We start from the raw sequence: 15,304 nt of genomic DNA, 5'->3' as shown, positions 1-15,304 counted from the left end.
GTAGGTGATTCTAGGTTTTAATCCTAGCTCCATTGACCTCCGGAATATCGCATTCCAAGCCCTTCGATCTCTTAATGTAGAAGCTGCCAGGTCTTGGGTTATTCTGATTGGGTTTCCACAATATTCAAATTGTTTCTTTCTGGCTGCTTGCAGTATTTTCTCCTTGATCTGGGAGCTCTGGAATTTGGCAACAATATTCCTAGGAGATTTCTTTTTGGGATCTATTTGAGGAGGCGATCGATGGATTCTTTCAATTTCTATTTTGCCCTGTGGCTCTAGAATATCAGGGCAGTTCTCCTTGATAATTTCCTGAAAGATGGTATCTAGGCTCTTTTTTTGATCATGGCTTTCAGGTAGTCCAATAATTTTTAAATTATCTCTCCTGGATCTATTTTCCAGGTCAGTGGTTTTTCCAAGGAGATATTTCACATTGTCTTCCATTTTTTCATTCCTCTGGTTCTGTTTTATAATATCCTGATTTCTCATCAAGTCACTAGCTTCCACTTGCTCCAATCTAATTTTTAAAGTAGTATTTTCTTCAGTGGTCTTTTGGACCTCCTTTTCCATTTGGCTAATTCTGCCTTTCAAGGAATTCTTCTCCTCATTGGCTTTTTGGAGCTCTTTTGCCATTTGAGTTAGTCTATTTTTTAAGGTGTTGTTTTCTTCAGTGTATTTTTCAATATTTTTTTGGGTCTCCTTTAGCAAGTCATTGACTTGTTTTTCATGGTTTTCTCGCATCCTTCTTATTTCTCTTCCCAATTTTTCCTCTACTTCTCTAACTTGCTTTTCCAAATCCTTTTTGAGTTCTTCTATGGTCTGGGGCCAGTTCATGTTTTTCTTGGAGGCTTTGGTTGTAGGCTCTATGACTTTGCTGTCTTCTTTAGGCTGTATGTTTTGGTCTTCTTTGTCACCAAAGAAAGAATCCAAAGTCTGAGACTGAATCTGGGCGCGTTTTCGCGTCCTGGCCATATTCCCAACCAACTAACTTGACCCTTGAGTTTTTCAGTGGGGTATGACTGCTTGTAGATTACAGAGTTCTATGTTCTACGTTTGGGGGGGAGGTGCCAGCTCTGTCAGAGCCGCACTCCTCCTTCCCCAAGGACCCCCAGTCCAGACTGGGCTCAGATCTTCGGCAGGCTGTGCACCCCTGCTGTGATCCGCCACTTAATTCCCCCCACCAGGTGGGCCTGGAGCCGGAAGTAACAACAGCTGTAGCTGCCCCACCTCCGCTGCCCCCGGGGCTGGAAGCCGAACCGCGAACTCCTTCCACTCCCGCAGCTTTTCCCACTAACCTTCTCCGCAGTCTTTGGTGTTTGTGGGTCGAGGGGTCTGGTAACTGCTCACGTATTCAGGGCGCTAGGGCCCCCTCCGCCCGGCTTCCGGTCTGGATCGTCCACGCCGCTCAGGCTGGGCTCTGCTCCACTCCGTTCCCAGCTCCATGTGGGATAGAGCTCACCCAGAGACCATCCGGGCTGTCCTGGGCTGGAGCCCTGCTTCCCTCTGCTGTTCTGTGGGTTCCGCCGTTCTAGAATTGGTTCAGAGCCATTTTTATAGGTTTTTGGAGGGACTCGGGTACGGAGCTCACTCTAGTCCGTGCTTACCAGCCGCCATCTTGGCTCCGCCCTCCTTCCTCTGTAACTCTCAATTCATTTATACTGCTATTTTAAATTCATTTTTTAGCTCTTGAATTCATTTCTTCTAGGGATTCTAATTGATTTTGTGGGCAAGCTGTGATTTTCTTTGGAGGATTTGTTTATGTATATTTTTGAGTTATTTTCCTCTTCTTTGTTTATGGCTTGGGTATCCTTATTCTCCTAATAATTCTTGTCTTTTTTGTTTGTTTAGTCATTCTTCACTCATTTGTCCTAGGCAACCTGGCATTGCAGACCTAGCTAGGTGACCTTCTGGAGTTGAGCCTTTGATGATAGCCCCTCTACCTTCTTATGTGGGGTATTAATTGCATGGTATATTCACTTGGTGACTTTGGGAACTATGTCCCTGGTGAACAGGTTGTCCCAAGCTCCAAGTTGCTAGTCTGGGGTTGAGCTGAGTACAAGATCATCTCTAGGTGTCCATGTGCTTCAGAGTTTTGGTTGCTGATTTCAAGCTCCCTCTCCAAGTTCTGCCCTAGGCTTCAGGCTGAATTTGTGATCCAATAGGTTACGTTATATTATATCATGGATAATATAATAGGATAGGATAGGACATTAGTGTATTCTTAGACAGGCTACTTCTCCTATCTGAACTTTAGGTTTCTCATCCATCAATTGAGGGAGACATTGATGGAGTTGTAGTAGATAATCCCCCATGTTCTCCCCACATTATATAACCTCTACAGGTGTAAACATTGTATTTCATCATTACCTTCAGCCAGCAGTGGCTTAAAGAAGCACATATGGGCAGTTTTAGCTTCCAATAGGGAACAAAGGATGATAGAATCATAAATCTAGAGCTGTAGAGAGCTTCTGAGTCCATCTTGAGAGTCCCCTCATTCTACAAATGGGGAAACTAAGGCGCAGCAATTTAAGTTCCTTGGCCAAGGTCTCATAGGTAAGTGAGATCAAGACAGAGATCTGAATTTAGGTCCTCTCACTCCAGAGCTCATTATCATTTTCATTTACTAAGTGCCTCCTAAGTCATCAGTGTTGTTGTAATTTTGATGTAACTGCAGAAGCATTCCATAGCATGTGATGTTGACATTTCCCCAGCTCTCTGATTTTCTAGTGTTACCTGATAGCTCTAAGAAAGAAACTTGGATATTAAGGTTATGATCTTAAACTATCCCCTTGTTAAAAAACAGCTTCCTTTTTCTCCAACCTGGTCAATTTTTATATCCATATGGATAATTAGCTCCAATCCTCACTATTCACTTATAAGGGGTTTTGAAAAATTTGGTGAACAAGAAGCATCTGAAGATACATTTCTACTTCCTGGCTAAATTAGTATTATTTAGTTTGCAGGAAGAAACAAAAAGGGAAATTTATGAAGTTCCTCTGTGAATTTTTCTCTACCATTCAGCAGTGGCCACCATGTCATTTTGTGGTAAGCTAACCAACCTACCAAGAAATAAACAAAGACTGATGCATAAAACATATATGTCCGGTGGAGCCTGATTAAAGGATAATCGTTGTAAGCACAAGAAACCTTTGAAAAAGGCAACAAATACTGAAGTTGTGGGAAGTGTGGAGACATGATATCTCCACTTGACTCTCTATCATTTTTAGTGCCCATGCAGGACTTTAGTTTTCTTCAACTTGTGGGGATTATAGCACTAGACTTAATTTATTGACTTGTATTTTTATATAAATAAGCTTCGTTCTTTAACATATCATCACTATATTGACCAGTTTTCTAGTTTCCCATCATAAAATAAATTGATTAAAAGTGATGGATGGGGTAGAACAGGAGTGCTCCTCCGAAGTCCTCCCTCTAAGCCTCTGATCAAGAGGTCAAAGAAACATGTCACACAAAATCCATAGGACCAGGCTGATAGAAGAATACAGTGTTTTGGTCAAGAAGAGCATTAGGAAATAAGTTATAACTTTTTAGACCTAAGGAAATACCTTTTAAATTCTTTAGGATTGAAAAATAAAATAATAGAGAACAAATTGGAAAGGTAAGAATTAATGAACAATTGTTATGATGTCAGATCTTAAAGAGTTTTCCTCGCTTTTAAATCACTTGACAATTAACAAAAGGATATCGTCAGTGTTATTCTTTTGGAAAAAAACAACATAGAGCCTTTGATCAAGGAGTCTATAGGTCTCCCTTGGTACTTTATCTAGCAAACTATGTCAGTTCACTTACATTAAAGACATGCCAGTATTTTCATTTACAAGTACCCTAAATAATAAATATATTTTAATTACATTATGCAAGGAATTGTAGCAACTAGGAGCCAGTCATTGTGAACTGTCCTATGACAGTCACCATGCAGCTGGCCTTAAACCCCTGGAAAATTGTAGGGAGCCAGGGGGAAGCAGGATCTCAACTGCAGAAACAGGAGAGTCAGGAAGAGAACATATAAAGGTCAGGTTCCAGTACTCAAGCTTGAAATGATGTTCATCGCCATGCTCTCCAGTCAGCTTTGGATTTTCTTCCTCTTTTCCTTTTCTGCCTCAATTCTTAATATCCCAACTTTGAGTGTTGCTGTAATTTCTTGACAAATTCTGAAAGAAATATATCGTCTGTAAATCAAGGCCTAGAGTTAAAAGTCCAGTCAATGAAATTATGATCCAGCTGGGAAGTTTTATGAATCCCACACAAATCTGCATCTCTTAAGTTTCAGTGTTTACCTTCATTGTCATATTGTGAGGAAAAAAAAACTTATGGTGTCCACTGATGGTCAGTTAAGTTCAGAAAATAATAATTAACCTTCGGCAATTTCAAATACATAGTGACACAGAGATATCAAGGTCTTTTCGGAAACAGCAGTGATAAAATCACAGTGGAGTAAAAGTTTAATTGAAGTCTAAAGTACAAATCAATTCATACAAATTACATAATTTGTACAAACAAATTCTTCTGTGCATTTTCATTGTCATATAGCAATGACTATCGTCTCATTTTGATTTTTTTATTAATTGTTTTTATTTATTTTATTAAATATTTCCCAATTCAATGTAAAAAATATTTAACTTTTTTTTTTTAATTTTTAGTTCTGAATTCCCTCCTTCCCTTCTACCCTACCCTCTTCCTTAGGAAAGCATACAATTTGATTTTGATTATACATATGAGGTCATGAAAAACATGTTTTGATATTAGCGCCTGGTCGCCCGCCGGCCTCGCGCCCTTCAGAATCTCCCTCCCTCCTTCTCTCCTTTCCCCCTTTCCCCCGCTCCCGGCTGGCCGCGGGGAACTGCAGCCCTGAGTTCGACCGCGGCTGCCTCCGACTCTGCCCAGGCTGTCCCCCGAGACCGAAGCAAGCAGCGCGATGAAGCGCCTACCTTATCTCTGCCGGGATGAAGTGGTCAGGGGCTTCGTACGGGGCTCCAAGCAGCTGGGCATCTCCACAGCTAACCTTCCTGGACAAGTACTAGATAACCTCCCAATTGACTTATCTACTGGGATTTATTATGGTTGGGCCTCTGTTGGAAATGGAGATGTCCATAAGAAGGTTTAAAGCATAGGATGAAATCATACTACAAGAATACTAAAAAATCTGCGGAAACTCACATTATACATACCTTCCAAGAGGACTTCTATGGGGAAATCCTTAGTGTAGTCATTACTGGCTACATCAGACCAGCGAAAAACTTTAGTTCACTTGGTGCCCTTATTTCAGCAATTCAAGATGATATTGAACAAGCTGAGACAACTGGATTTACCAGAACACTTAAAACTCAAAGGAGATAAATTTCTTCCATATGCCAGAAAGCAAAATAATGAATGGCCACTGATCAAAAGCCATTTTGTTTCCTTGTTCATTTTCTCCTTGTATTCCACTACTGTTTATCATTGCTATAGTCTTGCATTTTGTTGGCTTTGGTTAGCTTTGGTTAGAACATCTCCCCAATAGCTGGGAATTAGTTTATACAATAGAATGTGGTTGCCATTTTATGCTTAAATTAACATGACATTAAACCCATCATGCAGCGATACCAAAAAGGTTCATTTAAAAATCAAGATTTTTTTAATATGTTGAACAATACAGAAGCTTTGTGAAACATGCTACAGTAAAAGCAGAGAGCATAACAGGGTCTTAAGTTTTTATGATGAAAATATATGTATATAAGTAAAAATTGACTGGCTTGGCTCTAAGTCATTTGCTGCAGATGAGAATAGAGATCATTCTAGTGGCTACAGATTCTCTGTATTATTACTTCTGATTTCCAACTAGTACTACTAGACCTACATGCCATGGAAAAATAAAATTTGCATTATGTGAAGCTTTAGCAGTCTAATTCCCTGAAAGGAAGAAGTGGTAGGATTTGTGTTTGATATGTGAAGTGTAATTTTTTTTTATTAAAGATGAGATTTTGGGAAACTTCATCTTATTTGGTATTATTTATTTTAAAAAGAAGTTTCTTATTAGGGTCAAAAAACAAAAATAAATTAAAAATATGCTTCAATTTGCATTCAGAATTCATCAGTTCTCTCTCTGGAGGTGGATAGTATTTTGTATTATGGGTCCTTTGGGATTCTCTTGGATCATCAAAGTACTAAGTCTTTCACAGTTGATCATCCCTATAATATTGCTTTTACTGTTTAAAAAGTTCTCCTGGTTCTGTTCACTTCACATTGCATCAATTTATGTAAGTCTTTCCAGGGTTTTCTGAAACCATCTTGCATCACAATCATATACGACACCTTATTCAGCCATTCTTCAATTGTTGGGAATCCCCTCAATTTCCAGTTCTTTGCCACCAAAAGAAAAAGGTACAATAAATATTTTTCATACAAATAGATCCTTTTCCATTCTCATTGATCTCTTTTGGATGCAGAACTAGTAGTGATACTACAGGGGCATTAAAGAAATAAAATAATTTAAATAGAATTGTCATTTTTATTATGTTGCCTTGAGCTACCCATGAACAATTAGTCTTTCTCCAATTGTTTGAATCTGTCTTTATTTGTGCAAAAAAATTTATGTAATTGTATTCATATAATCCTCGAGTTTATCTTAGCAGGTACACTCACATGTACTTTATATTGTCTGCAGTCATTTTAAATGGAATTTCTTTTTCTATCTTTTCCTGTAGGGTTTTGTTGGTAGAATGTAGAAATGTTGATGATTTATGTGGGTTTATGTTGTATTTTGCTGAAGTTGTTCACTGTTTCAAATATTTTTAGGTGGTTCTCTAGGGTTCTCTAAGTATAGCATTATATCACCTACAAAAAATGATTCCTTTGGTTCCTCAAAACTTCAGTTTTTTCCTTGTTTTATTGCTTTAGTTCGCATTTCTACTACAATATTGAGTAATAGTGGTAATATTGGACATTCTTGCTTCATCCCTGATTTTAATGTGAAGGCTTCAAATTTAACCCCAAGACATATAATGCCAGCTCTTGGTTTTACATAGATACTATTTATTATCTTGAGAATGGCTCCATTAATTCCTGTGCTTCCTACTGTTTTGTCATAGGAACAGGTGTTGTATTTTGTCAAAAACTTTTTCTGCATCCATTAAGATAATCATATGATTATTGTTAGTAATATTATTGATATGTTCAATCATGCTAATAGTTTTCCTAATATTAAATCGGTCTTGCATTCATGGTATAAATCCCACCTGGTCATAATGTATGATATTGATGATTTATCACTGTAATCTCTTTGCCAGTATTTTATTTAAAATTTTTGCATTTGTCTTCATTAAGGATATTGCTCAATAACTATCTTTTTCTGTCTTGCTTTCTTGAGTCTCAGATTTGTATCAAAAAAGGAATTTTGTAGGACTCCTTCTTTACATATTTTTCAAATAGTTTATATGGTTTTGGGGTTAATTTTTCCTTAGGTGGTTGATAGAATTCACATGTAGATTAATCTGGTTTGGAGGATTTTTTTCTTACAGAGCTCATTAATGGAGATCCTAACTCTGGAACATAATTAAAAGATAGTCCTTGCAGCCAACAGGTACCTTTAAAAATAAATAAAGGCAGCAAATATTGAAGTGGCAATAGTGGGTCACGATCTCCAGTTGACTCTCCATCAGTTTTACTGCCCATGCAATACCTTGGTTCTCATCAATATATGGAGATAGCAGCACTAACATTAATTCATCACACAATTTATTTTAGCAAGAAGTTTATTAAGTACCTACTATATACCAGATACTGTACTTGGTCCTTGGAATACAAAGAAAAAACTCCTACCTGTGACAATTGTGCTGTATGTACATGGGCAAGTCATGAGTAATGGAACCAAGGGAAAAAACATGAACTTGGATTCATGAACCATAAGCTGGAATCCAGTATCTGCCACCTATGAATTCTGTGATCATGGAAGTTTCGCTTACAACACTGGGCCTTGCATTGCTCCTCAAGAAAATGAGAGAGCTGGACTTAGAGACCTCAAAGGTTCGATCCAGATCTAGATGTATCATGTTTTAGCCTTAACAATCTCATCTGAAAAATGAGAAAAACAACATTTATAGTACCTTCCCCACAGGTTTGTTGTGAGATCCAAAAGAACTAATGAATGCAAAGTACTTCGAAAATTTAAAACTTTTTAAAAAGTTATTAGCTATTATTAGATAAATATTAGCTATTTTTTTCTTAAAATTGGTGTGGGAAAATATTGTTTTTTGGAAAATCTTATTATTAATTTTTTTTGACTGTCCTTTGCAAATGAGGCAGAATAAGGCATAGTTATAGCATTCAATACCCCAAAAAATTGAGGTGAGAAGAAAATGTCCACCACATGTTCTCTAGGCAACCTCAGGGAAACACTCAAGATGGAAGTCTCCAGGGAAGCCCCAGAAATCCCCTAACTACATCCCAGATGCTGATCAAGGTGAGAACAATCCTGCCAAGGCAAATGAGAAGACTCACCTACTGATTAGCAGCTAATTTTCAACTACTTGTGGGAAAAAACCTTTTCCTCTTCTTTCCTAAATCATATAATCATACTGTTTCAGAATCAAAAGGGACCTCAAAATCCATCTTATACAACATATACATAAACAAATATCTTGTCTACAAAATGCCAAGCAAATTCTCATCCAGCCTTTGCTTGAAGGCTTCCAATGAAGGTAACCCATTACTTCGTGAGAAATCACAGTTTCACTTCTGGATTCCTCTAATCCTCAGGAATTTTCTACCTTCATCATCCAGGTAGTAGGAAATGAATTAGATTTATTAAAAGGAGAGCTAAATAAATCAAGATTCATCTGGAAAGCTTTATGAACCTTATTTGTATCTTGATCTCTAAAGTCCCAAAGTTCTTCTTTATGGATGTGTTCTTGAAAAATAAAGTTCACTGTACCCTTGGATGGTCAATTAAGTTCAGAAAATGATAACTAACCTCAGCTACTTTATCTAGCCAAACATATAAAACTTGTGGTAACTTTGGGTGACCATTTAAGTTCGGAAAACAATAATTAACCTTAGCTAGTTTGTCTAGCCAAACCTTTCAAATTTGTGCTAACCTTTGGTGGTCAGTTAAGTTCAGAAAACAGGAATTAAACAATCAATTTTAAGTATGTAATAATCCAAAGATTTTAAATCCTTATCAGAAATGGTGACAAAGCCAGAGCACACTTAAAGTTTAATTTAAAACTAAAGTACAAAATAAACAATCAACCAGTATTTATTAAATGCCCACTGTCTTCTAGGTACTGCAGTAGACACATGAAATACAAAAATCCTGACTCTGACAAGATACTGTACTAGGTGCTTGACATACGAAAATCCTGACAATAGACATGTCTCAAAGATCATGGACAAGACATGAGTCATGGTACCATGAAAAAAGAGATAAATATGGATCCATTAAACCCAGATTTGGATCCTGGCTCTGCAACTTACAACCTACATAACTTTGGGAAAATTATATAACATCTCTGGGCCTCACTTTTCCTCATTAAAAAAGAGAGAGAGAGGATTAGATTCAGAGAGCTCTGTGGTCTTTTCCAACTCTAGCTGTATTATCTTTTAACCTCAACATTCTCATCTGTTAATTGGGAAGAATAACTGTTTTAAGTACCTGCCTGAAAGATTTTCTATCAAGTTCAAAGGAATTAAAGAATTCAGAGTGCTTCACAAATTTTAAATTATGCACAAATATCCAAGGCAAAATATGGATTTTCAATAAAATAGAGGACTTTCAAGCTTTCTCAGTGAAAAGACCAGAACTGAATAGAAAATTTGACTTTCAAACACAAGAATCAAGAGAAGCATGAAAAGGTAATCAAGAAACGGAAATTGCAAGGGACTTACTAAAGTTGAACTGTTTTGTTTACATTCCTACATGGAAAGATGATGTGTATGATTCATGAGACCTTAGTATTAGGGTAGTTGAAGGGAATATGCATATATATGTATGTATATGTTTATGTATATATACAAGTGAATGTGTATGTATATATATATATATATATCTATGTGTATATGTGTATATATATATGTGTGTGTTTATATATGTATATTATATATATGTAAAAGAGAGAGAGCAGACACAGGGTGAGTGGAAGATGAAGGGAAGATATCTAAAAGAAATAAAATGAAATTAAGGGATGAGAGAGCAACATACTGAGAGAGGGAGATAGGGAGAGATAGAATGGGGTGGATTATCTCGCATAAAGGTGGCAAGAGGAAGCAGTTCTGTGGGAGGAGGGGAGAGGGCAGGTGAGGGGGGAATGAGTGAACCTTGCTCTCATCAGATTTAGCCTGAGGGGGAATACCATACATACTCAGTTGGGTATCTTACCCCACAGGAAAGAAGAGGGAGGAAGATAAAAAAAAATAAAAGGGTGGGGATGATGGAGGGGAGGGCAGATGGGGGTGGAGGTAATCAAAACAAACACTTTGGAAAGGGGACAGGGTCAAGGGAGAAAATTCAATAAAGGGGGATGGGTTGGGAAGGAGCAAAACGTAGTTAGCCTTTCACAACATGAGTATTGTGGAAGGGTTATACATAATGATACATGTGTGGCCTACGTTGAATTGCTCGACTTCTTAGGGAGGATGGGTGGGAAGGGAAGAGGGGAGAGAATTTGGAACTCAAAGTTTTAAAATCAGATGTTCAAAAACAAAAAAAGTTTTTGCATGCAACTAAAAAATAAGATACACAGGCAATGGGGCATAGAAATTTATCTTGCCCTACAAGAAAGGAAGGGAAAAGGGGATGAGAGGGGAGGGGGATGATAGAGGGGAGGGCTGACTGTGGAACAGGGCAACCAGAATATAAGCCATCTTGGAGTGGGGGGGGAGGGTAGAAATGGGGAGAAAATTTGTAATTCAAACTATTGTGAAAATCAATGCTGAAAACCAAATATGTTAAATAAATAAATTTAAATTAAAAAATTATGCACAAATGTTAACTTTCACTAAGAGATAACATTAAGAGGTAACATTGAGAGTGGCCACAAATGAGGCAAAAGCAGACATAGCTATATTATTCAAGACACCAGAGTTGAAATAACAAGAAGGTGCTCACTATATGTTCACTAGGTAACCTTCATGAAAACATACTCAGTAGGAAGTCTCCACAGAAGCCACACCATGCAACCAAAACTCAGATACTGACCAGAGTCTGAATACTTCCAAAGAAGGGGAGAGCGCTACTCCTTGAAAAAGCACAATTCCACTTATGGATAATTCTAATCCTTAAGAATTTTCCCCTCCAGAAGGCTAGTGGAGTGGAGCCAAGATGGCAGCTGGAAAGCAGGAACTTGCTTATTCTCTCCCCCAAATCCCTCCAAACACCCATAAAAATGGCTCTGAACAAATTCTAGAGCTGCAGAACCCACAAAATAGCAGAGGGAAGTAGGTCTTCAGCCCAGCACAGCCTAGATGGCCACTAGGAAGGGTCTATCACACGATGGTGGGAGCAGAGCACAGCCCATTGTGGGCCATGCCAGGACAGATGAGACTGAGAGTCAGCCTGGAGCAGGCCTTAGGGCCATGAATCATTGAGCTGTGGCAGTTACCAGACTTCTCAACCCACAAACGCCAAAGACCATGGAGCAAGTTACTGGGAAAACTGCTAGATCAGGTTAGAAAGTAGTCTGGCCTCAGCCCTGGGGGTAGCAGAGGTGGTGCGTGGTGGTAACAGTGGCAGCAGGAAGCTCCTTCGCCTGCTTCCTGAGCTCCAGCATCAGCTGCTTTTTGAGGCCCTGGTTCACACGGTGGAAGGAATCAAGTGGCAAACCAAAGCGGAAATGCAGAACTTGCTTTGCCCTGCTTGTATCTGAGTCACACTCCTGGTTGGCAGGTCTTGGGAGAGAAGGAGTGCTGCTGTGGCAGAGCTTGCAGTAACAGTGGAGTAGAAGAACTGCCCAGAGGTCCTAGAACCAGAGGGTAAACTAGTCATTGAAAGAATCCACCAATCACCCCCTGAAAGAGATCCCAAATTGAAAACACTAAGAAATATTATAGCCAAATTTCACAATTACAAAGTCAAGGAGAAAATACTGCAACAACCCACAAAGAAACAATTGAAACATCATGGAACTATAGTAAGGATCATGCAAGATCTTTCAGCTTCTACATTAAATGACAGGAGAAATTGGAATATGATATTACAAAGGGCAAAGGAGCTGGAACCACAACCAAGGATCAACTACCCAGCAAAATTAAGCATAATTTTTCAGGGAAGGAGATGGACACTCAACGAAATAAGGGAATTCCAGACCTTCCTGATGAAAAGGCCAGAACTCAATGGAAAATTTGATCTTCAAACACAAAACTCAAGAGAGACATAAAAAGGCAAGTGGGGGAAAATCCCCCACAAACCTTATTAAGGAATAAGGGCAAATTATTTACATCTTTATATAGGATTGTATCATCATATGTATGATATATATGTCAATCTTGAGAACAGCACAGCTATTATGACAATAGAAAGGGATAAGCATAGACTGTGGATGTCTGTATAAAATAACTGATATAAGGATAAAAAACATTATTAAGAGATGTAAAGGGAGGGTTATGGGAGAAGAGGTAAGGAGATGGTAGAAAAGGGTAAATTACATCAAATGAAGAGACACAAAAACACATTGTAGTAGAGGGAAAGAAGGCAGGGAGAAGAGCAGTGTTTGAGCTTTACTGTCATTGGAACTGGTTCAAGAAGGGAATAACATGCTCTGGTAAGTATAGAAATCTTATTTGTCCTATAGGCGGTAGGAAGGAAAAGGGGGAAAAAAGGGAAGGGGGGGTCACAAGGGAGGGAAGAAGCAGCAAGTGGAAAACTGTAAGATAAGAGAGGGGAATCAAGAGGGAGGGTAAACTGAGCAAGGCGGGAGTCAAAAGCAAAACTTTCTTGAGGAGTGGAAGGGGAAAGAGAGAAATAAAAGCACAAACAGGGGGAAATAGGATGGAGAAAAAGACACAGATAGAAATCGTAACTGTGAATTTGAATGAAATGAGCTCTCCCATAAAAAGGAGGCAGATAACATAATGGATTAAAAACCATAATCCTACAATATACTGTTTACAAGAAACACATTTGAAACAGGCAAATACACACAGGGTAAAGGTAAAAAGCTGGAGTTAAATATATTGCACTTCACCTAAAGTAAAAAGCAAGTGTAGCAATCCTAATCTCAGACAAAGCAAAAGTAAAGACAGATTTAATTAAAACAGATAAGGAAGGACACTACATCCTGCTAAAAGGCACCATAAATAATGAAGCAATATCATTGTTTAACATATATGCACCAAGTGGTATGGCATGCATATTCTTAGAGGAGAGGTTAAGGGAGTTACAGGAAGAAATAGACAGCAAAAATATAATAATGGGAGACCTCAACCTCCCCTTCTCTGAACTTGATAAATCTAACCTCAAAATAAATAAGAAAGAAGTTAAGGAAGTGAACAGAATTTTAGAAAAGGCAGATATGATAGACCTCTGGAGAAAACTGAATGGGGATAAAAAGGAATATACTTTCTTCTCAGGGTACATGGCACATAATAAAAAATTGACCATGTACTAGGGCATAAAAACCTCACAATCCAGTGCAGAAAGGCAGAAGTAGTCAAAGCATACTTTTCAGATCATGATGCAATAAAAATTCTTTGTAATAAATAACCATGGAAAAATAAGCTAAAAATTAATTGGAAACTAAATTATCTAATTCTAAAGAATGAGTGAGCCAAAACAAATCAGAGAAGCCATTAATAACTCCATTCAAGAGAATGACAATAATGAGACAACATACCAAAACTTATGGGATGCAGCAAAATCAATTCTTAGGGGAAGTTTTATATCTCTAAATACTAACATGAATAAAAGAGAGAAAAAGGAGATCAATGAATTGTGTATACAACTGAAAAAGCTAGAAAAAGAACAAGTTGAAAATCTCCAATTAAGTACTAAATTAGAACTACTGAAAATCAAAGGAGAGATTAATAAAATTGAAACCAAGAAAACTACTGAATTAATAAATAAAGCAAAGAGTTGGTTTTATGAAAAAAAACAATAAAATTGATAAACCTATGGTCAATTTGATTTAAAAAAGAAAGAGGAAAATCAACTTACCAGTATCAAAAATAAAAAAGGTGAATTCATCGCCAATAAAGAAGAAATCAAAACAATAATTAGGAATTATTTTGCCCAATTGTATGCCCATAAATTTCACAACCTTAGGGATATGGATGAATATCTACAAAAACATAAATTGCCCAGGTTAACAGAAGAGGAAGTAAAATTTCTAAATAACCCCATCTAAGAAAAAGAAATTGAGCAAGCCATCAATGAGTTCCCTAGGAAAAAATCTCCAGGGCCAGGTGGTTTTACATGTGAATTTTATCAAACATTTAAAGAACTATTAACTCCTAAACTTTATAGACCATTAGGGAAAATAGGTGAAGAAGGAGTCCTACCAAATTCTTTCTATGACACAAATATGATACTAATATCAGGTAGAGTCAAAACAGAGAAAGAAAATTATGGACCAATTTCCCTAAAGAATATTGATGCAAAATTTTTAAATAAAAAATTAACAAAAAGATTGCAGCAACTTATCATGAGAATAATACACTGTGATCAGGTAGGATTTATTCCAGGAATGCAATACTGGTTCAATATTAGGAAAACAATGAGTATAATTGATCATATCAATAACAAAACTAGCAGAAACCATATGATCATTTCAATAGACGCAAAAAAGGCTTTGACAAAATACAACACGCATTCCTATTAAAAACACTAGAAAGGTGGGCGGACCCAAGATGGCAGCTGGAAAGCAGGGACTAGAGTGAGCTCCCCATTGAGTCCCTCCAAAAGCCTATAAAAAATGACTCTGAACCAATTCTAGAACTGCAGAACCCACAAATTAGCAGAGGGAAGCAGGGCTGTAGCCCAGGACAGCCTGGATGGTCTCTGGGTAAGGTCTATCCTGCACAGAGCTGGGAGGAGAGCAGTGCAGAGCAGAGCCCAGCATAGGTGGCACACACCAACCAGACCAGGAGCCGGGCAGAGCATGCCCTAGTGCCCTGAATCAGTGAACTGCAGCAGTTATCAGACTTCTCAACCCACAAACACCAAAGACAACAGAGAAGGTTAGTGGGAAAAGCTGCAGGAGTGGAAGGAGTTCACGGGGCAGCTACAGAACAACAGCTGCAGTTGCTTCCGGCCCCAGGCCCATGTGGTGGGATGAATTCAGTGGCGGATCAGAGCAGGAGTGAAGAGTCTGCTGAAAAT

The 15,304-nt window shown here is 38.1% G+C and overlaps 1 pseudogene; it reads left to right on the top strand.

Annotated features, from left to right (window-relative positions):
* The first annotated feature begins 4,933 nt into the window (after positions 1–4,933).
* LOC118843725 lies at positions 4,934–5,399 on the top strand (annotated as a pseudogene).
* Positions 5,400–15,304: the final 9,905 nt, after the last annotated feature.

Source organism: Trichosurus vulpecula, chromosome 1 (assembly GCF_011100635.1).
Source record: "Trichosurus vulpecula isolate mTriVul1 chromosome 1, mTriVul1.pri, whole genome shotgun sequence".
In the NCBI taxonomy this organism is placed as follows: domain Eukaryota; kingdom Metazoa; phylum Chordata; class Mammalia; order Diprotodontia; family Phalangeridae; genus Trichosurus; species Trichosurus vulpecula.
The sequence above is the reverse complement of the archived record's forward strand: the minus strand, read 5'-3'. Positions and strand labels throughout refer to the sequence as shown.